We start from the raw sequence: 22,650 nt of genomic DNA, 5'->3' as shown, positions 1-22,650 counted from the left end.
GCATAGAAGTTAAATAAGCAGGGTGACAATATACAGCCTTGACGTACCTCTTTCCCAATTTGGAACCAGTCAATTGCCGGGAGAAATATCAATAACCTCAGATATGCAGATGACATCACCCTTATGGCAGAAAGCGAACAGGAACTAAAGAGCCTCTTGATGAAAGTAAAAGAAGAGAGAGAAAAAGCTAGCTTAAAACTCAACATTCAAAACACTAAGATCATGGCATCCTATCCCATCATTTCACAGCAAATAGATGGGGAAACAATGGAAACCATGACAGACTTTATTGTCTGAGGCTCCAAAATCACTGCAGATGGTGACTATAGCCATGAAATTAAAAGATGCTCGCTCCTTGGAAGAAAACCTATGACCAACCTAGACAGCATATTAAAAAGCAGAGACATTACTTTGCCAACAAATGTCCATCTAGTCAAGGCTATGGTTTTTCCAGTAGTCATGTATGGATGGGAGAGTTGGACTATAAAGAAAGCTGAGCACTGAAGAATTGATTTCAAAGAACTTCTGTCAAAGAAGTGCTTTTGAACTGTGGTGTTGGAGAAGACTCTTGAGAGTTCCTTGGACTGCAAGGAGATCAAACCAGTCAATCCTAAAGGAAATCAGTCCTGAATATTCATTGGAAGGACTGATGCTGAAGCTGAAACTTCAATACTTTGGCCACTTGATGCAAAGACCTGACTCATTGGAAAAGACCCTGATGTGGGGAAAGATTTAAGTCAGGAGGAGAAGGGGACGACAGAGGATGAGATGGTTGGATGGTTATCACTGACTCAGTGGAAATGTATTTGAGCAAGCTCCAGAAGTTGGTAATGGACAGGGAAGCCTGGCGTGCTGCAATCCATGGGGTCATAAGAGTTGGACCTGACTGAGTGACTGAACTGAACTTTTATTACTTTAAACAAAAAGCTGATTGATAACAATCTTACATATATTAAAATATTTTTAAAAGTAATGACTAAGATTAATGAAGTTATGTTTTCTTTATGCATGAAAAGCACAACCCTTTTACTTTCAAGTCACACAGGTACAGCTGAAGAGACTGGCTTTAGCAAACATTAGTAACACCCCCCAAGATTCAGCTGTCCTCTACTTCAAGAAGATGGTAACTCTCTCTACCCCTTGAACTTAACATGGTTCTGAAATTATGTCTGACCAATGAAACGAGGGCAGAAGTAAGTACATAACTTCCTGGCAAAAGCATGATTCAGCAGTCCTTGACTCCACGCTTCTCCTCCCTTGCTTTAATAAGCCCTAAAGTATTGTACTGGCAAGTCACATTTCAAGATGGTGAAATCACCATCTCAATAGGAGATGACTACAAGGAGCAGAATTCCCCACCCACTGACCTCAATCTACACTTGACATGAAGGGTGAGCAATAAATAAATCTTTCTTGTTTTAGCCACAGGAATTTGGGGTTATTCTTATTGCAAGCACAACTAACACCAAACCATAATCAACAGTCTTTCTCTGCTGGCATAGCCAACTGTTAGTATTACTTAGAGATACAAAACCAGATTTTTCCATGTGTTTGTCAGTTAGACACCATTAGAAATTCCTTTTAGAGCTTTTTCTGAAAGTGGGTCTCCAGTAAAACTCCGTGATGATGTATCGTGGATCTCCTCCTACACAAACACATTACACACCCATTGCCCAGAGCTGTCCTTTCAGTACCGTTTGAAATGTTATCTCTGCCCTCTGACACCATTGTTCTGTATTCTGTGCATGTAGTTTGCTTCCATGTGAATCTTTCCCTGACATGTCTTCCATCCAGTGCTTACTGGAACGAACCTCTATTGAATGAACCTCTATACATTGTCCTGTTAGTACTCAGATATAACAAGGTGAAATCCTGGGAGGAACGGCTCATTTGACTCATTCTTTTTCTCCACTGTGTATCACATTAACTAAGAGCAGACGATTACTAACTGAGTGGAGAATGAATAGACAAATGTATTTACAGGTTTGTTCATACCTTCTCTAGCCTGTCTATAATCTCCATTTGTATCCCCCTCTTCCAGCACCATCTCAAATAAATACACAACCTTGTAAAAACAATGTACCTGTTATGCAAACACAGCTTCAAGACAAGTCCCTGATGCCCTAGCCTCTCACTGAAGTTGTATTATGTTGTGGTTAAGCTCATAAACACGGGAATCAGTCAGCCTAGATTCAAATTCTGGCTCTGCTACTTACCAGCATTACAGATCCTGGGCAACTGACTGACTTAGGCCTCAGTTTTCTCATCTGTGAAATGGAAATACAGACAGCACTTCTCTCACAGGCTTGTGAACACTCAGGGCCTGTGAAGCACTAAGCCCGGGGCCTGGCACAGAGCGAGCTCTCCCTCCATTCCACTGCTGTCAGATCTAAAGCTCTGTTGTGCACCTCGGACCAGCAGCCCCCACATCATATGGGTGCCTGTGGGAAACGCCACAGCTTAGGCTCCACTTCCAGCCACCTCAGCTAAGATCTGCTTTGTAACAAGACCCCCAGGCATTCACACACACTACCCCAGAGTACAGTCTAGTTGCAAAATTCTCTAATTTCAAAAGATGGGAATGATCCTATTTTCTTGGAGTAAAAGTGCTTTATAGAACTGGTTCTAACCTGTCATTATGCATCAGAATCACAGGTGAACTTTTAAAGAAATCACATATGCCTGGGCCCACCCCCACCTACCACAAACCAGTTCAACCCCCTAGAGACTCATTCTATTGGTCTTAGGTCTTAGAACCCAGGCATTCTACCCTTTTTTTTTTTTTTTTTAAAGCTTCCCAGATAATTCTAATAAGATTGAGTCCCACCAGCTTAAAGAGATCATTAAATTCTGACAAGGTTTTTGTGGTGACTGGGTTCACTAGGAAAAGAAACTGGGTCAGTAAAAAGCCCATCTGTGACTTGAGCAAAGGGTTGCAGAAAGCCCCATCAGGTTTTCCAGCCTTCACTGTTCTCCCCGCCCTTCACACCCCTCTCCACAAATTGTGACCAAGCTGCTTAGACTCTGGCCTGTATCTTCCCCTGCTTAGCGCCTCTCTCTGTTTCATCTCATCCCCAGTTGCAGCTCCCCTTGGTTCAGGCACCGTCTAGTGACCCAGTCCCAGAACCTCAGCTCCTCTCTGCTTGTTCACCCACATCTGACGTTTTGGACCCAGGGCTAGTCCTTGATCCTTATCCTGATCAGACCTGAGAGAGACTTTCCCAGGGCCAAGGTTCTGAAAAAGAAAGAATACAAACCCCTCTTCCCTAAAGATTCAGGGGATGCCCTTGAGTAGCAGGATGGGGAATCAAGTTGAGTCTGAATGCACTCTTATAGACTGTGCTGCTCCCCTCAGGGAATTCTCATATAAAACTTGGATATCTTAGGATATAGAAAGGCAACACTGCAGGGCCGACTTCCTACCAGGAAGACATACTTCTGTTTTTAACTGCAGTACAATTAGTTGAGTTCATGGGTAGATGATTATCTGTCCCTCCTACTCTTTCCCCACTTATGCATTCAAATGGGTTTGATACATTAACTTGATTTGTCTTGTCTTGAATCCCTTTAAATTATGTTATTTTCTTTGTGACTATTTTAAATCTATATAAATAGTACAATGCTAAAGATGTTATACCTTTATACAGTTTTCACTGAACACTATTTTTTAAATCATAGGATATTACTGTAAATCTATATTTAGATCTTCTGTGTTGTGTTAAGTCACATCAGTCGAGTCCGACTCTGTGCGACCCTATGGACTGTAGACCACCAAGCTCCTCTGTCCATGGGATTCTCCAGGCAAGAATACCGGAGTGGGTTGCCATGCCCTCCTCCAGGGCATCTTCCCAACTCAGGGATCGAACCCAGCATTATGTCTCCAGCATTGGCAGGCAGGTTCTTGATCACTAGCGCCATCTGGGAAGCCCCTTTCATCTTCTAACTACTGCAAAATATGTAACTACCACATTTTATTCACTCTCTTCCTCTGTGATGGACACATAAGAGACCTCAAACATCCTGCTACCACAAATAAGACTGTGATGAACTTTTTTGTGTGTATGCCCTACTGGACATATGAATAATTTATCTAAAATATATACATAGGAGGCATCATAAGACATTTACATACTTTAACTAAACACTGACAGCTTGCTCTCCAGAATGGTTACACTGTCCATACTACCATCAATAGTCCATGTGGGTTCCCACTGCTGATACTTGTTATTGTCCAGCTTTTAATTTTTGCCAGGTGATAACCTATTCAAATTTGCTGTTCTCTGATTCCTGTTAAGTTTCAGCATCTGTTCATATTATACTTATTATATTTTCCAGCTTACCCTTGCAAAAATAACCTATTCATATCTTTTCACCATTTCTCTGTTGGGTTTCTTGACTTTCTCATGTTAATTTGCAGTAAGTCTGCAAATTATAATTCTTTATGTTAATTATTTATTGTTTTCAAACATTGCACATATCCTTTCCCAGTCTATCATATGTCGATCAAAGTATCTATCATCTTTCTACATTTTCTAAAGCAAATAATAATAACTCTTAATAAAATAAAGTTCTCTTTCCTTTAAGATAGAATGGAGAAATGTGAAGGCCTTCAGCTTTCGTAATTGCAAAACCATCCCTTCACCAAACCATGAGAAACAATGGCTAAGGAGGGAGCCTGAAAAATAAATTTGTAGTTCTAATTCCCAGACCACTAAATTGGTGATTGAGGAACATTTTGGTATATCCTATTATTAAGCTGAAGCCATTTTTTTTATTTACACCACCTTGTTCCACAAAGGATCTGAGGAAGCTTATAAGAAAACAAGCAATAAAATTGAAAAATATAAATAACCAAAAAATCAGGAACAAGGAAAACACAGAGCAGAATAGAAGGTCAAGACCAGGAGGAAACTAAGAATGCAGATGTGTAGGCCACAGGGTCCCATAAAGCTATTAATGTTGAGCCAAAAATGTGGCTCTGAGCTTCTTGGCAACCAGAGGAAAAAGGGAAAAGGGAATACAATCAGGCACATTCAATGATATTCTCTTTGTTGATAAGAAAACGCACAAGGTCCTCAGGGAAAGATAAGCTTTTCCTGACCCTAAGTTCCAAAGGAATTTCTCAGGTGGGCTCCATATTGGGGATGGTCCCTCACCAATATCTCTGCGGTAAAAGGCATGCGTCTGGTTTCTTGTCACAGCTCTCAATGAAAGCTAATGGCTGCCAAACTAGCATCAGTTAGAACATGAAAAGTAACCCAATCTATCATCATCCAGTTAAATGTGAGGAGAAAATGAAGAGGAGAGAAGCACCCAAAAGAAGTCAATCTAAGCACATAGTCTCTGGGAGTCCAAATTAGTAAAAGAATCGAAAAACATCTGGAAGAATTAATGACATATTAGTTAAGATAACACTAAAGATATAGAAACCGTGACAACCTCAATGGTTTTACACTGTATTTGGAAACTTTGAGAATATAAGTTTATTCCTAAATCATGTAAATCCAAATTGAGAACCATCTTGAGACCCTGCCATATTCAACACACAGTATAAAGCATAGAGAATCATGTATGAGAGTTTTTTTTTTGTATGAGAGTTTTTTATGGGCCAAGCCCAGAAGTAACAATACATCATTTCTGTTCACATTCCACTGCCTAGAACTTAGAACACTTTCAACCACAAACGATCAGTCATGTCTTTCAAACATTTCTTCACAATTTTGATTTTCTAAATCAAATTTCAGCAAGTTACAGCCTGCAGGTGAAGCCTACTTCACCACCTGTTTTCACATGGCCCATGAGCTAAGAATGACTGCTCCATATTTTAGTGGTTTAAAAAAATCAAAAGAGGAATACTATTTTACAACACATAAAGATTCTATGAAATTCAAACTTCAGTCTCTATAAATAAGGTTTTATTGGAACATACCTGCTTAGATGTTTCATCACTCAGTTGTGTCCAACTCTTTGCCAGTCCATGGATTGTAACCCACCAAGCTCCTCTGTCCATGGGATTTTCCAGGCAAGAATACTGGAGTGGGTTGCCATTTTCCTCCTCCAGGGGATCTTCCCAACCCAGGGATTGAACCCAGGTCTCCAGCATTGCAGGTGGATTCTTTACTGTCTGAACCACTGGGGAAACCCTTATTAGAACACTGGCACAACCATTTGTTTATATATTATTGATGATTGCTTCCGTACTACACAACAGCAGAATTAAATAGTTGCAAAAGAGACCATTTGACTGGCATAGTGAAAATACTTTCTATCTGGCCTTTTATAGAAAACGTTTGCCAACCCCCACTTTAAACTGATAAGAGTAGACAAGAGTGAAACAATAGGCACTGCTAAGTAGTGACCTGCAACACAAGTATTCCTGTTTGATGGCTGAAGTGAATTTGCAGGCGTCAATAACCAAACGAGCTGATGGTAAAAACTGATCTCTTTGGAGAAGATTGAGGAGTGTGAACCAGATTCTGGTCAGTTCTTTAATGCAAAGTTGGATCAAGGAGAATCTACAGGCTGAGCCAGAATTTTCCATAAAAGAATTTTTGGATCCATACCAGTGCAAAAAACAAATGATTAACTAGCCATTTGTACACAGGTAGTAAAGAAATATTTGCTTTCCAGACACTTGCTTATTTGAGAAATTTGTTTTCCAAATTTCTCAAATAAGAAAGCATTTCAATAGAATTGTTAGATATTATACTACTGTGGTTGGATTTTAATAGTTTAAACAAATTTAAATAAAATTTAAATGTTTTAAATAATTTATCATTTTGTTATAGAAAGAATACTATTTTCTGAGGCTTATAAATATTAAAATAAATATTTTAATTCCAATGGTGAATAAGTAGAAGAAGGTAAATAGGTAAGAATCATATTTTTTAAAACTAAATATTAAGAATTTTACTTGTAGATAGTTTCTTGATGACTATATTAGTATAACTTTGTTTCTTGATAACTCTAGAATCACATTAGGGAACAAAAGTAACTCCTTTTTATCAGAATGCCTTATCAACCCAAATATTAACTGATAGCATTTCTTTCTACTAAAATTCCAAAATATAAATAGGTTCACAGGAATATGTGCTGTTGTACAAACACAAGACCAGTTTAAGAATTTAAGAAAGAATAAAATGTACCAACATATCAAAATGAATTAAAAAAAAAAAACTCAGCATTAATGTCAACAGCTACCCTCCCACCTCCTATCCCCACCCTTGAGCAACACACTGACTTAAAGCAAAAGCCTCAGGGCAAAGTTTTCCCTTAACCTCTATGGCCATAGTCACCCAGAGCAAGGAAAACTCCCAGTCCTGGGGACCCGGGCTACCTGGAGTGAGGCCAAGACACTCCAGATTCGGGAAGGACCACAGAAATCATTGTTCCAGGATCCAATGATATCAAACTCCTTGTTTTATTTAAGAGGAAATCGAGCACAGACTAGGTAAGAGACTTGCCCAGACAGCACAGCCAGTGAACCACAGCATTGGCATCAGAACCCAGCCAACCACTGCCCATCCTGTGCTTCTTCTCGGGCAGCACAATTCATCTTCCTACACACTGCCTCTCTGGGGCCAGCAGTTCAGTCACAGACAGGGTTCATGTAGCCTCCTTCCAAGGCAGATGAGTTCGAATCCCATATCCTTACTACATGAACATCTTCCCAATGAGTTCTATAAAGCAGAGGCTTTGTCTGAGCTGTGGGGCCCCAAAGAGTCCACAATGCCTTTTGGTAAGAGTCAAGTTTACCTCCCCGCTTCCGTGTAAGGCTCAGATGTCTTTCACCTTTTTCTTCAGACTGAATTGGTTAACCATGCTTCTTTTCTTCCCATCTTACCTCCTACCTCTTTCCTCTCTGGCATCTGCTTTGCAGATCATTCTTTTGTGGTATTCTGGGACAGACAACCCCAATAACTACACAATAGCTCAACTTCTGGAGAATATAAGTCCTGGGTAACCAGACCCCACTTTAACGTTCCAAATCGCTGTGTGAAAACTCAGGATGTGTTTGTAGATTTATTTCTGCTAACAAGGTGATTTTACTAAGTAACTAAAACCATGATGAAATTCTGTCAATTTCCAACTTTTTTAACTTAAGACATCACAACCTGGGTCACTTCCTCTTGGCAGGTAATTTGGGGAAAATTTACTAATCAAAATTAATATTATTTGGCGTTACTTGACAACACTAAATAATAATCACCTATTTCCCTCAGCTTTTGCATAGGACCAGATCTCAGTTAATAACATTGATTTATTTAAAATAAAAATAATGATTCTCTAGTTCGCAACTGTACAATCCCACAAACCTCCAATTAACAGTGATTTATTTTAAACAAAAACAGCAGAAACATTTTCTTTTCTTACCCATTCCCAAAATGTATAATGTTGCTTCAGTGTTTCCTCTATGCTAAATCAAATGGCTAAAGTTCTTTTAAAATCTAGCATGGTAGATGCCTTCAAAATGGATAAATGCCACAATTCTGATTTTCAAACCTTTTACCTAGTAATAGGCGTAACTTTTTTCAAGATATTTAACTATAACAATTTAAAGTGGACATCTCCTGTAGTTTCTGATTTCTTCACCTCTATCTGACTACTGTCAAAACACAGAGACTGGGAACACAGAAGGTAAAGCATCTGGATTAAAAAATTTGAAAAGGCAGATTATGGTGATACTTGGGGATGTATATAAACCATCTAAAATCCAGTGCATTTTACTTGAAGTTAGAGCTTCATTTGAGGTACAGAGAGAAGGGACTGAGAAGGTTCTACCCTTATATTTTAAAAAAGCCTCGGGCAGCCCAGTGTTGTCATTAAGAGTTCATACTCTGGAATCTGATGGTCAGAGTTCAAATCCTGACTCCATCACTTTCTTTCTATTAAGTTAAGTAAACCACCTCTTGAAGTTTGGTATTCTCATCTGTAAAATAGGGTTATAATGGTACTTACCTCATTTGTTTCCTGAGGATTAAATAAAATAAGTATTCATTTGGGATTTGGGAGGAACATTAAGAACCTACAATTTAGTAAAGACTTGGTAAATATTAATTTTTTGTAATATTGATTAAGTTGTAAAGGCCAAGAAGATTATATGACTTAGCCAGTATGACAACACAAAAAATGCTAGAATTCCTAATCTTCCTACTCCACACCCAGTGACCCTACTATGCCATTCTTCTTCATGCAAATGTTTTGATCTAGTATAAACAAGAGCTTACCTATAAACATTTTTGCTATTGCTAAGTCACTTCAGTCGTGTCCGACTCTGTGCGACCCCATAGACGGCAGCCCACCAGGCTCCGCCATCCCTGGGATTCTCCAGGCAAGAACACTGGAGTGGGTTGCCGTTTCCCTCTCCTATAAGGATTCTCCTTAAATTTAAAAAGAGAGAATGCCACAAGGAAGGTATGATGAAGGCGAGGTTTCTTTTTACTCAGGGAATTATGGAAGTATTTTTTAAAAGCCAACAATTGAGGTGTGATATTGAAAAGCTGAATTTCTATGGTTACATGATGTGCATTACCTTATAATAAAGAACTCTATATAGTTTAAGTGAAAAAAGGAGGCTCCAAAATAGTATGTATGTTTAATGTACACATCTTATACACACAGGCCTACACATACATGTCAGAAAAGTATATACCAAAATGTTAACAACCCTAATCTTTAGATAGGAGAATTACAGGTCTGTTGTTTTATTCATTTGTTATCTGGTGTCCTTTTTTACCACAATAAACCTAAATGATGTATTACAAACCAATAAATGCAGAAAACTTTCCCATAGTGATCAAATAAAAGCTGGCATCATGTCATGATTATTATGGGACTATGAAGGCACTAATACAGACACGTCATAAATTGTGACCAGGATGAAGAAGCCTTATCCACTTTTCAGATACCCTTGCTCTGATTTTTCCCATCTGTCAACACAGAGAGTGTCAAAATAATTGTCTCTACTTTGGTTGTAATGATCAGAGAACTGAGTAGATGCCTACAGACTGAAAAAAGGACCAAAATAACCAGAATTATTGAGGGTGTTTGCAATTATCCAACCCTGAATAACCAAAATGACTTTGCAAAGAGCGTTTCTTTACCTGGTAATATATAGTCATCTTACTGTAGGTCACAGGAAAAAATTGGTGAAATCTAGCTTGACTTCAGGAAGGCTTTTGATCTGTCCTATAAGATCACACCGGGAAAATATGACTAGAAACACACAACTGTCCATTAGCTAACTACAGCGTGGCTAGGGAGCAATAATAAAAACATTCAAATGTAGGAGATCACAAACGATGGTTTGTAACATCATACTGAACAACAGATGCGTGGAAAGGGTGTTCAGAAGGTAAAATAACAATTGAAGATGAAACTGCACAAATATCCAGAAGCAAACTTCAGCATGTAACTTCATATGAAAAACGTGCTCCACGTATACCTGGGTTGTGGGAAATAAAGTATTTAGATTGAAATCAGGCTACCAATAGACACTGTAATGGCAGCTTAAAATCCTGTTCTGACAATGGATATGGAATTAGGACTATGACATACAAATGCACGTTGCACACACATTAGCAGTAGCACATACAGTAGCAAATAAATTGCCATAATTTGTTGGCACATCTTTCTCTCCCTCAGGTTCATTTTTTCCTTGCTGTATTCCCTGTACCTAGCAGATTCTGGCAAGAGGAGTCTATCAATATATCCTTAAGAATGAATGAGATCATCATCCCATCTTCCTTAGGGTACCCCTCTAAAACACTAAGCTCCTCCCTGGAGCTCTGTATTTTAAGATGGATATGAATAATTTTCTGACCATTCAGAAGAGAATTTAGAATGCTGGGTGAGGGGAGGATGTTGATAAATGAGAATGGGATTATTCAGTTTATAGAACTAAATTATTCGTTTTCTGGAAGAGAGAGTTAGAGGTATATTAGTTACAATGCTCTAATTCTAAAGATATATTACATAAAGGAAATGTCTATTTCTACTAGAAATAAGCCAAAATGGCTGGCTCTAAAGCCCAGTTCAGCTCAGTTCAGTCGCTCAGTCATGTCTGACTCTTTGTGACTCCATGGACTGCAGCACACCAGGCCTCCCTGTCCATCACCAACTCCAGTAGTTTACTCAAACTCATGTCCATTGAGTCGGTGATGCCATCCAACCACCTCATCCTCTGTTGTCCCCTTCTCCTTCTGCCTTCAATTTTTCCCAGCATCAGGGTCTTTTCAAATGAGTCAGATTAGGGAAATGAAACATTAAACCTTGTAATGGATAATGGACAATAGGGGCTTCCCTACTGGCTCAGATAGTAAAAAATCTGCCTGGATTGTGGGAGACCCAGGTTCAATCCCTGGATTGGGTAGATGCCCTGGAGAAGGGAATGGCAACCCACTCCAGTATTCTAGCCTGAATAAGAGCAACAATAACAAACCTAAAGTACATTTTGCTGAATGCTTTCACAAAAGAGCTGACTCTTCAGCTGCAGTGATGGAGATTACACATGAGCCCCTGTGAATTAAGGAGCTGGCCTTTCAAAAGCAAGCCCATTCCAGAGCCTGGGCCCCACAACTTCATGATAAATATGAGTAATCAGCCACCATCAGAAGTTTTGCACAATTAAGCTAAAAATGCAAAACTCAATTTTATTTTCATGATATTTATGTTCAAAGTGTCATAGAGGTCTATATCAATAGAATATAAAATATATTGTGGATGTATAAAATACATTGTGGATGTATAAAATGTAGCTTTCTGGAAAATACCATGATTATTCCTTTATGTATATTTACATAAATTTCAATTCTTTTTTAATTAGCTGGCTATTTCTTAATTCAGAATGTTCTAAATAAAATTATATTAAATATAACTATTTCAGTTTCAAAATGAAAATAATGTGTTCAGAATGAAAGTGAAAGTGTTAGTCACTCAGTTGTGTCTGACTCTTTGCCACCCTATGGACTATATAGCCCGCCAGACTCCTCTGTCCATGGGACTCTCCAGGCAAGAATACTGGAGTGGGTTGCTAGTTCACAGTAATATATGGTTGTAGTGGGAAATAGTAAGAAAACAATCCAACTCTTGTTGATTCTTCCGACCTATTTATTGAAGGTTATATTTTTCTATTCTTTGGCCACTGTTTTTATTTGCAATATATAAACATTTTAATAACCCATTTGTCACATAAAGAGCCTTTGGGTTGCTTTTTCTTCCCAAAAAGCAATGATAGGGGCCCCAAACCTATTGATTTAGCACCAAATTTAAATAAACCCAGAGACCCACTCACTTTTCACATTGAGTATAACAAGGTCAGACTGGGCATCTTCCAAATGTAAGGGCTTAATTGGACTAATTCTTTCATGATAATAATGTATATTTAAGATAGCCACTAAAAATTGTCAATGCTAATTTAGTAGATCAATTCCATTAAATGCTTTGAACTTTTCACCACTTGCTAATCTCATCTATTAAAGCTGCTGTTTTGTTGAAAACCTGAAGCTATAAGTTAATATCAAACTACAAGTCTAGCCAGACCTAAGAAATACTTCCTTTTGTGTGAAATATAGCCTTAAAGGATCTTAAGTTGTGTTAAACTGTAAGAGTCTAGCCATAAAATTTCCTGCAACCAAAATGTAGAGTGATATTATCAGTCTACTAGCAATTGACATTATGGTAAGATGCTCACAGCATTTTTTAAAATTTCAGAAACACATATTTTTTTGTATCTGAGGCAAAGCTTTAACATCTGTGATTACTGGTGATAGACTAACCTCTGTATAACTACATGGTTCAGATTTTAATATCAAATGTCATTTAGGTTATATTTCAATTCAGATCAATAAAAATATCAAGATTTTGCTCAACATTTTGATGGACAACTTAAGCAATATAACTCATTAATGTAAAATAAAAATGTATTTGTTAATTCACTAAGGAGGAATTTGGGGAGAAGAGATTCTACACCGCTATCAAATATCCACCATGTCTCATTTGTTTGGAACTAGACTTCTAAGGCTATTTTTATTCCCTGTGATTTACACCAGTATCCTCTGGGTGATAGTTGAGGAAACAGATGCTGGGAATCTCTCTCCCTCAGTTCCTGAGAGGAGAATTCTGAGTCAGGGCCGCGCCAGCTCCCTTCTTTGTACTCGCTCTAGGTGGAGTAAACGTAACTGACTGCCTGATTTCCAGTCTCTCTCTGCCAGTTTCCTCAGAGTTTCCACTTACGCATTTGACTCCTTTACCAACTTCGTTTGAAGTTCCCATTCCAAAATCCTGAACGGCATGTTCCCAGGATACATTTAATTTTTTTTAACTCATTCAATGGGGATTTTCCAACTGAAATAAAAAATAAATTGAAAACTGGGGAGGGGAGTGTTCTTTTTTTTGACTCTTCCCTTCACTGTAGATTGGGATTATTATCAGCAGAAGGAAGATGCAGGGGGGAAAAACTGTAAAATGTTCCCTTCCAAGCTCTAAACACACTTTCTTTTGGAGAATCATAAACCTTCTCAAAGTTTCCTGGATCCTCTTACTTACTGAGAAAGGGTTTAAATGCAAACAGATCTGCATCTATTTGGAGATTATTTTTAAATTGCTAATTACAAAATTAATGTTTATTAAATGTCTACAAAGTATAGAGCTTTATTCTTTCTTAGAGAATGTAGACTAATGAGAACATGGCAGTGGTAATCTAAGCAGTTTAAAAACCTCTTATAATGGATTTAGAACAAAATCACATCAGGGATGGAGAATTCAGTTTCACAAGGCACCCATCTCTATTGAATCTATTATATTATGGAGAAATGAAATTCACTGGCCAAGCTATGTTTTTACAAAGCTTTTCTTAAAAGTATACTTTATTTTTTACTATTATTTTAATTGAAGGATAATTGCTTATTTTATTTTAAACAATAGGACTTCTACAGGTAATTCCTACAATTTAATTTTATGTAAATCAATGGGATTTCCTTATTAAGCACCACTGAATTATCTAAAGGTTTACTTATTAATCCTGTTATTTAGTGTGGTTTAAAGATAGCCTAGAATAATTAATTTAGGCTATTTTTACACTAGGAAAACTTAGCAATTGTTACTGCATTTCAGATAAAATGAGTTTAAATTGATGATTTAGGTCTCACAAGGTAACTGGATTGCCTGCTCTTGGTATACATCTATGTGAGACTGAGGCAACAAGTCAATTTACTAATTTAATGGAAATCTGTCAGTTCTTAGGGGTGGGGAAGAGGTGTTAGTTTATTAGCATATAGATCAAGAAACCAACTATAGACTAAATTATTGCTTTTCCATCATAAAGACACGTACTCACACTCAAATTTGCATCATATGATTCTCTGTGGAAGACCTCACTGGGAGATTGGCCTCCTCCCTACCACCAAATAAATACTTTTACCAGCCACAAAAATATATATATTGTGCCATACTAGTAACATTCTAATAGAAAATGAGGCCCCCTTTGAATAAGAAAAACTAATGAAAAATGTGTTGAGATGCCCATAATGAGCAAAGAACCTTAAAATGCAGGAGATTCTCAGAGAAAAATCCTCATGAGCCACTACACAACAGACAAAAAGTCAACATAAAAACTGACATTTAAAACATCCATTCCCCAATATTTTGCACAGATATTGAAAGAAAACTATGTGCACACGGGACTGCAGAGTCGGACATGACTGAGCAACTTCACTGACTCAGTCACATGCACACATACACAAAAGGAAAGTGTATATGATGCCGAACTACTTTTGTAGCTGCAGCAAAAACTGACGTTTTACAGTAATACTCTTGGGCTCTATGTATGCACAAAACACTAAAACAGCCAACTGTTTCAGTCAGACATTTGAGCAAAGAAAGCTGGTCAACATGCTGGGTGATCTAAACAACTATATGACCACCCGGGCAAAGAGGTAAATTCGGCACTTATGCATAAATGAAAAAAGTCAGGGTCAGCAATTTGTGTATGGTGAAACAGACTAGACAAGGGGGAAAAGGTTTTTTACAATGAATATTTCAGCTCTGGTATATGAATCACAAAACTAAAATCCCTCCAATATACACAAATACATTTGCCGGATTTAAAAGACTCAGACAGTGCCAAGAAGGCTAAGACATATTCTCATGTTGACGTACCTCTGATACCATCAAGGGGCCTAATAAGTGTAATATTGAAGTGAGTTTTACAGGAGCTCAAGGGTTAAGTTCTGTGTAGTGAATAATTTTGAAAAAGTATCGCAGAAAGAATCAGGCTAGTTCAGCAAGGGAAACTGTTCCATAATGAGGCTTGGCCTGGACCAGTCCCAGTAGAATTAATTTTGTGCAGTAGAACACCTAGATAAATTAGTTTTGCTTTAAATATTGAGTCTTAAAAAAGTTAAAAGAGGGAGAATATCAATCAATAATTTTTAGATTAACTACTTTGTATATGACAAAACAAAATTAACTTTGGCATTATAACCCCTTCTTTTGGCATTTCAGATGAAACCCAAGCTTAAAATAATAATCGGAGATTTAAAAAACAACCAAACGTGCATTTGTTTTGTGGTACAGAATGCTAACTCACTGCATACTTTGCAAAAAGAAAAGATTACTCACACATTTAGTAAAATTACAAATATGGCCATTATTTTTAGCTATTAAAATAATCAAATTTAAGAATTAAGATTCCTGAAAAAAATACAGAAAGATTTCTATAGGATTTTTAATGGAACTACTGAAGCAGTTAAGTTTTAAAAATTAACTGAAAAGTATCTCCACTCATTAATGATGTTAGATTCTTAAAATTGTATTTTAATAGGTTAATCCCCCACAAAGACTATCTATTATTTCCCTCTTATAAAATTGATTTCTGTTGAAACATATGTGCAGAATTAAAATCACATCTACAAATGGCCAGATATTTAAACCAAAACTCCCTTGTGTTTTAATGGCTTTTTCTACTTAAATGACTACCAAAAAGGTAAGTACAAGATTCATTTCCACAGGAGATGAAATCAGGCTTTTAACCTGGCCAATTGCCCGTATAAACAATCTTCAATGTTATTTGGTCATCATTTGGTAATTAAAACAGCAAATCACAACCATACTGAATTTACATCCATGTGCCAAAAAGTTACTTAGCAGATAACTAGAGATAGAGGAAATGTCTCTTTAACAGATTCTTTTAAGAATACATCTACAGGAAGCATCAGGTTTTCAAACAATCATAAAAAACAAGAAGCAGTTGAACAGTGGCACCCAGAGGTGAAAAGTATATTACTTCTAAAGATTTATATGGTTAACCATAATCTGCTTTCCAGCCATCCTTTTTGTCACTTCCAGGTTTTTAACAAGTAATGTACCAGAAATCATTTTTTCCTAGTTGCATATTGAAATACTATATTTTAATGAATAAAAATAAATGTTTTATTTTAGAAAAAGTACTTTACTTCTGGGTTAAATTGCAGATCAATTCCCGCCCCCCCCCCCCCACTTTAAAACAATAAATAAACTGAACACCAGGCAAAATATTTTCCAGAATTGAATATAATGCCCACTTGTCTACTTCTAGCCTATAAAAATTATTAACTAAAACATTTTTAAGAAAGGATCTGTGACTACTACACCATTTCCACACACCCAAAATTGTTTTTTTCTAAAATTTATGGTATTCAACTGCTGTATACCCCTGAACCAAAATGATAACCCTAGGGAGATTATCGGGGTTTTGTACTGAACCTTCTCATTATTGTGACAGCAGAGGATGAGATCAGGAATAAGAGTACAAGAAAGGGCAAGTAAAAGAATGGGAAATAATTCTGTTTTATTCCACAGGAAGTTTAAAAATAACAAAATCTATTTTGACCAAAATTAAAATGAGCCTGCCGATTTTTAATTAAAGAAGCTCCATACCTTTGAACCTGCCAGCTAGCAGCTGCATTAAGCATTTGGCTGGCACTGAATTCCTAAACTAAACTGCAGAAAAACACCTCCTCCTGGGTCTAATCAACTTCGGGGAGCTTCAAATAAACCTGAGTTTGGTGGGGCCAGATTAGGTCAAGTTTTTTAAGAGCCTCAGAAGAACAGAGTCTTATTTTTGATCTTGAGCTAAAAGGCACACCTGTACTTAGCAGAAAAGGTTTTCCTGGCCAGTTATACCTAATCTATCACGAGTTTTCATCCATTACCGGGTTTCCATTACCTTTTGTCAGACGTTTTCTCCAAGATCCCGCTGCTTCTTTTTAATCACCTAAGAAGCAACACTGATGTGACAAGTTCCAGAATAAGGCTCATCCTTTCTTATCTGCATCTTCAGCCTAATGATGAGAAATGGGTTTCCATAAACTTGAAAAAGGCAGGGAAGTGCTGCCAAAGTCATTATCCACTACCTTGAATTGGAAGGAAGAGATCTGTCCCTTTTTAGAATATTAATAAAGTATAAGATAATTTTACAAAACCTTTAGCATTTCATTCGTGAAATAAATGAAACTGCCCAGCGCTATTTCCAAAGAAAAACAAAATAACCTCATTTCCCACTCTCTGAAATCTACATGAGAATATATCCTCGATTTTGAATAGCAAGCAGAATGTTCAATTGCCTGACAGAAATGAGAGGATATGTCTACATGAAAGCTAATATTAAAATCATCTCTCCCATTGTGATACCTTCTTCCTGTTGTCTCCTTTTCCCTTTCCCATAAACAAAAGTATCGTTTCCTAAACCAATACTTTGGCTTCAAGGAGAGGCTTCTATGTAGCTTCTAAGCGACCAGCATGCTATTTGCCTGTGAATAGGCTGTGGACTGCAGCTTATGCCTGTCTGCCTGCCTGCTTGTGGCTAAGTCTCATAGAGCAAAATCGCAGGTTTTCTCATATCCAAAACCACACCATCATTGCCCATATTTGGTGATTCCATTACAGTAACAATTTGAAGGAGCACCAGGCTTACAGCATTTTGGAGCAGACCTTAAGGAAGCTGCTGCACATGGACCGTATTGATCTCTCCAGCCATTCTTAGACAACCCACAGCTGTTCCCAGATCAGCAGCCAGAGGAGGCAAGACCCAGCGGTAGATCTGGGCGCCATCTAGTGGATTCTATTGATCTGGGGGAGTCATCAAGTGAGTGGAGGTTATATAAGATTTAGTGAACAATGCCTATAGCCAAACTATAAAATTAATTTTTCTTCAAACTTAAAATTGAAGCAATGGGAAAAGAGGCATTTCTAAAAGATAAAGGAATAGAAGAATAAATGTTTCATCACTCTTGGGAATTTCACAACTCAAGTTTTTCAACATGAATCTTAACTCTTTCAAAATGGGCAAAGTACTTCATTATTTATACACTTATCATGAAAAGGAAAATATGAAGTTTATTTTGCCAAAATATTACCATTTTCCTATAATCTGCCAAATTTTACCTTAAGGGTTTATAGTTTGAAAGTGGGGGTTTCCCTGGTGGCTCAGTTGGTAAAGAATCTGCCTGCAATGCAGGAGACCTGGGTTTGATCCCTGGGTTAGGAAGATCCCCTGGAGAAGGATATGGCTACCCACTCCAGTATTCTTGCCTGGAGAAGTCTATTGATGAAGGAGCCTAGCAGGCTACAGTTCATGAAGTTGCAAAGAGTTGGACACTCTGTTTATAGTTAAAGCCAATCCAAAATGGAATTGAGTCCTTACTTTTCCTACTCCCTAGGGCTTCCCTGGTCAGTCAGTGATAAAGAATCCGCCTGCCAATACAGGAGACGTGGGTTCAAGCCCTGGGTCGGGAAGATCCCCTGAAGAAGGGAATTGCAACCCATTCCAGTATTCTTGCCTGGGAAATCCCATGGACAGAGGAGCCTGGTGGGCTACAGTCCATGGGGTTGCAAAGAGTCAGACACGACTTAGCGACTAAACAACAACAAATATATACCTCAATCTTAAAGATGCTGCTTATAAAATATCCCATCAAGTATTTTTCCCTTCTTCACCCAACATCACCTATTACTAACACCTCAGAAAAGTAGTCTTACTCTTTCTCCATTCTTTGCACTCACATGTTTTCTGGATGAAAGAACTTCAACTTTCTCTTTGGCAAAGTTATGCCTGCTACTCAATGTAATATCAGCTTCAAGATACAAGGCCTGGAAAGTTGTACTCCTGACTGATCCAAAATCACTTCCTACTTTATGTTTCCAAGTGTATTTTATTTAGGGTTGCCCCTTGTCTCTGATTTCCTAATGCTTATCTCCACAAATCGTTCTTTTGTATAACCCACAGCCTCTAGCACAGTAGAAGAGCCTATTCAATGTTGAATAATTGCTATGACATAAGTAGATGACTATCTGGCAAGATCTGCTCATAAATCTTCTGGTTATTCTGCCCTTTTTGATGGGTTAAATGTATCAACAGAATCTAACATTTACTGAACATTGCTTAAGTAGACACTAAGTACTTACACATTTTCTTACTGGAAGCTCACAACAGCCCTGTGAAATAAATATCACTCCTGTCCTTATTTATCAGTTTATTTATCCTGTCCTTATCAGCTCAGGATAGCTGAGTCTGAAAGGTTGAGAAATTCACCCAGCTGACATAGGGAATAAACCTAGAATTTGATCTCAGTCTGTCTCCAGAGTCTGTACTCTGAACCACTATCATACTTTATCTATATTGTTATTTTGTTATTTGTCTATGTTATTAAATATACAATACACTGTGATCTTATTACCAGTTGTATTATATTTCGACAATTCATTTTACAAAAATTATATAATTATGCAAAATCAGTTATTCTAGACAGTCAACTAAAATCAGTTATTTTAGATGGTCACTAAAAATTATTCAAGTTGTTCATTTTTTTTTTTACCATGTTTGTTCTTCAAAGAACGAGCTTGCTATAATTAAAAGATCTGTACAGAGGAAGGAAAAGAAATTACTTTGCTGATCAAAGGACTGATGTAGGAAAATATGTAAGCTGACTGCCTTTAGCTAAGATCGCAACAATGAAGTGGAAGAGCTAGGGGAAATGGGAGATCTGCTAACAACTGTTTCTTTGTTTTTTTCAGTTCACCTGACCTCTTTAAACATTTAATTTAGAAACTCCCCCTCATAGTCCTCAAGCTTGGCCTCATGAGTAAGCAGATCAGGAACCTCACAGGAACCACCTGTGGGGTTTCAGTTCCAGAAGATTGGAAAGGGCTCCCAACCTCCTAAAATATTTTTAAATGTTTAAAAGCATTCTTAGAGTTTCTGGCCTTCAATTTAATTTAAAAAAAGGACTACATTGGTCTTAATTGCTCAAAACTAGAAAGAACTCACATGTCCTTAAACAATAAAATGGACAAATAACATGGTAAATTCATACAATGAAATATTATTCAGCATTGAAAATCAATGCAATAATGCCACACACAACATGGATGAATCTCACAGTATAACTTTGAGCAATTAAAGCAAGACACAGAAGAACACACATAATTTCATCTACCTGAAGTGCCAAAACAATTCAAACTAAACTCTGTTGTTTAGGGATACATAACTTAGATGAGAAAACTATGGAGAAACACCAGGAAATAATGTCACAAAGTCAGGCTAAGAGTTGCCTCTGGGAGGTGGGTAATGAGACAGGGAGGGAGACTGGGAAATTTCTGGAGGTTTGGCAATACTCAATCAAATTATAGTCAGGTTTTGTTCCCTCTCCTGTTTGTACATTTCCTACAACATAACATATTAAATGTAACATTAAAATTATACAATAAAAATATAAAATCAGCATATCCAATGATCATTCCAAAAATGCATTTAAAAAAAAACATATTAGGCTTTATCCGTCATTGATGCTTTTGCGAGAATGAGTTTATTAACTCTATGAGTGCAAGCCGACTTGGGAGGAGAGGAAATAAGAGCCAAGTACAAAGATGCTGAATTCTAGACAAATGCAGTGGCTAGAGTGTCAGCTCTGGAATGAGACCCGGACTTGGCCTAGAGCCTTCCTACTTGCCAACTGTGGGCCTTGGGCTGATGAACAAACCTCTCACATCCTCCTCTCTCTGCCTACAAAATGAAGACCATACTTCCACCATAGGGCAGGTCATTGTAAGGCTTACACAATATACTGGTTTTCAATAATTGCCCAGAAAATGTTTTTTTCTTTCCCTGGATTGGAAGCAAAGGAAGAAATCAGCCCAGGGAGCAGAAAAGGAGAAAGTCCAGAAAGTTCATTGTACCTCCTTCCCACTCATCCGTGGTCACTCAGCCGCACTAGCTTCTTCCTGAACCACTCACCAAGACTGCTCTAGCAAATCACCAGGGACCTCCCTTCCAGTTACTAGCCCAGTGAACAGCTTTTCTCTACACTGTTTGACACTGTTGACTTTTCCTTCCTCCTTGAAATTCTTCTCTTGGTTTCTTCAGTACCCTGAGATATCACCTTCTGCCCAATGCCCACCATCAGGAGGTCATTTCCCTCCCACCCTCCAACCACCTACTAATTCATCCTCTCTAGTATGACGCCTCCCTAACTCTCTTCCCACACTTTAGCCATACTGGTGTCCTAAGGTATAAATCCAACTATGCTTCTTCTCCAGAGTCTTCATATGAACCTCCATGATCCCAAGCCCTGGAGGACCTGGTCTATACGGCTGTCTCCAGGCTCATTCGTTGCCCTGCTAGCCTACCCAAACTTATTTGGACTATCTTGCCTTTTACATTAGGCTTCCCTGGTGGCTCAGATAGTAAAGAATCTGCCTGCAATGCGGGAAACCTGGGTTTAATCCCTGAGTTGGGTTAAGAACCTTTTGGAGAAGGAAATGGCAACCCACTCCAGTATTCTTGCCTGGAGAATTACATGGACAGAGGCGGTTTACAGTCCATGGGGTCGCAAAGAATCCGACACGACTGAGCACACACAGGCAGTCTTTGTATTACCTGCTCTCTCTGCCTGGAAGGACCCACCCTCCTGCCTCACACTTCACCATTCTGCCTGCCTCACAAACATCTTCAAAATTCAGGACAAGTCTCCTTCCCACAAACCACCCACCCCTTTCTAGATTACATACCTTCCTTTGTAATCTGTCTAATCCCTGACAGTTCTTAAACCACTGCACCATTTGTGTGATGGTCTGTGCCCTCAGAAGACTGTAAGCTCCTTAAAGGTAGGCATTATTGCTTACTCACCTTTGTACACCACTACCCAACACAGGGAACAACAAACAGCAAGGTAAGTGAGTTAATGAATTGGGCAAATAATTGAAGGTTCCTTCACAGTTCTACAGGACTACCATTGCTACCTCTTCTACTCTGTCTCACTCACTCCTTCTGAAGGGGAAAAGTGTTATGTGTCATATACTTGTCCCTCAAACCCTGCCTTCTAACATTTTTTTGGCTTATCATAATTATTATATTTTTAACATCATATTAACTAATCAAAAATTTCACAGGTAAAGTTAAACCTCTCTCTCTGATCTTGTTCAATATCCTCTGTGTATCTAACTGGACAACCGTGGGTTTCAATCCCAGCTCTACTACTAACAGCTCTGGGAGCTTGAATAAGTCACTCAACCCCAAGTTTGTTTTGTCACCTATTAAATGAAGGTAAAAGTAACTGACCAGTGGCTTTCTTGTGAGGCCAAATGAACTAATATACCTAAAGCACTTAGCATATTGCC

General features: G+C 38.0%; 1 protein-coding gene across 14 annotated transcripts in view; it reads right to left on the bottom strand.

Annotated features, from left to right (window-relative positions):
- Positions 1-17,855, bottom strand: part of LOC122688494 (histone-lysine N-methyltransferase SUV39H2-like) — a 380,972-nt gene extending 363,117 nt beyond the window's left edge. For 6 of the 14 annotated variants that reach the window (XR_006339486.1, XR_006339485.1, XR_006339481.1 and 3 more), the window contains exons 1-2: positions 17,668-17,851; positions 17,204-17,318 (exon numbers count right to left, since the gene is read on the bottom strand). The gene's annotated coding sequence lies outside the window, so the exon portion shown is untranslated. The other 8 variants (XM_043894502.1, XM_043894501.1, XM_043894503.1 and 5 more) reach the window with 4 other exon arrangements.
- Positions 17,856-22,650: the final 4,795 nt, after the last annotated feature.

Source organism: Cervus elaphus, chromosome 33 (genome assembly GCF_910594005.1).
Source record: "Cervus elaphus chromosome 33, mCerEla1.1, whole genome shotgun sequence".
Taxonomy (NCBI): Eukaryota; Metazoa; Chordata; class Mammalia; order Artiodactyla; family Cervidae; genus Cervus; species Cervus elaphus.
This window is presented reverse-complemented; position numbering and strand designations above follow the sequence as displayed.